The following is a 1,566-nucleotide window of genomic DNA, read 5'->3' on the forward strand; positions in this document are numbered from 1 at the left end:
AAAAGAGGCAGATTATACTCAGTGGTGAGACTGGTGACTAGTGGACCCTGATGACCTAAACAGCCTCCCAAATCCTCCAAAGCTTAATGAGCCAGACAGCCTTTGAAGAGCAAGCAAATGGATTTCTATACCTTCTAAATTGGGTAAATATCAAATTCCCTATGGTTCTATAACATGTTGGCCTTTAGGAGTTTGAAGCTAAAAAGTGGTATTGAGATATTTTAGCTATCAAAAAACATATTGGGATCTAGGAAATACACTGGACTCAAGGATGGCTCTATTATTCCATCTGCAAAGAGCAGTGATGAAGACCTTCTCAGAGACTAAAGAAGGAAATAAATTCTTGAAAGTATTCCTGTTATTCTGCAAGAAGATGCAATAATTTCACCTGGAGTCAGCTTTTGGCATTCAAAGACAGCTGAACTGTCACTGGGTAGAATGACCTGCAGGAGGGGAAACCCTGACTGTTTGTTTTCTTTTATCAATACAAAAGTTTATTTAACAAAAGTTCAATGTGCAAATGGACAGGACTCTATTTTTATACTGTAGTAAAACAGGTGCTGTGGAGAGGGGCCATGTGGAAGCAATTGATTTCTCTGGTAACTACAGCCTTTCTTTATACTCGTTCAAAAGCTTCTAACATGATGATACGATTTCCTTATATTACCACCATTCCAATATTGTTCTGTTGCCCACCAGTTGCCATCTCCACACATTCATCTGTCACAAGATTCATAAAGGGATCAAATCCCTGCAATATTCCTTGGACATGCCTCCCACCATTTAATCTCAATGATAACTTCTTGTCCATAAATTTTTTTTAACTCGAGAGGGTGAGCTTTTCTCATGGTGTCCAAGGGAGCTCAAAGACACTTCCAAAAGGAATTCTGACTGTGTTTTATTGAAAAGTCTCTGCACCCTTCGGAAAGACCTGAGAATGCTCATGAAGGAACACAACTCTAGGAGAAGAATCCAGCCCAGGAAGCAGTTAGCCCATCAACAAAGGGAAGCTCTGTTAGTCATAGCAATGGACCAAAACCTGTGAGCCACAGAATATAGAAGGTAGAAAAGAAATATGGTTAGGATGATGATAACAGCACACTCTGAAAAGAATTTTCATCCAAAAACATTGAGGAAGACTTGGGCATGTAGTGAGGTATCAAGGGACAAATATTTTGCTCTTTTGGGATATCATGCTTGACTTTTTTTTTTCTTTTTATATAAATTTCACATTATTTCATGTGTGCTTATAAGTGGGTATCAGGCCAATAGATTGTCTGGAGGCAAGAGTTCTCCAGGTTTTGGGGAAAATTATGACCAAAAAAAAAAAAAATCGTAAAATAATTGGGGCCATAGGTGTCATGGGCCTCAAGTGTTGCAGTGATATAAATACCATAGGAGCGTCTTAAACCATTTTATGAGAGTTAATTTCAGAAAGTCTATAGTCTGGGAGTGTAAGACCTCTGAAACTCTTTTCTTATTTTATGTTAATAAATTCCAACTAGACTCTTAAGGCAATACAATAAGTTTTATTTAAAAGGAAAACTTGCAATTGGCATTTTTATG

General features: G+C 37.7%; 1 pseudogene; it reads right to left on the bottom strand.

The window, feature by feature from the left end:
- Positions 1–616: 616 nt before the first annotated feature.
- On the bottom strand, positions 617–811 carry LOC139020542 (small nuclear ribonucleoprotein G pseudogene; annotated as a pseudogene).
- Positions 812–1,566: the final 755 nt, after the last annotated feature.

This window comes from Myotis yumanensis, unplaced genomic scaffold (genome assembly GCF_028538775.1).
Source record: "Myotis yumanensis isolate MYYU_CA2020_CCGP unplaced genomic scaffold, mMyoYum1.0.hap1 SCAF_12, whole genome shotgun sequence".
In the NCBI taxonomy this organism is placed as follows: Eukaryota; Metazoa; Chordata; class Mammalia; order Chiroptera; family Vespertilionidae; genus Myotis; species Myotis yumanensis.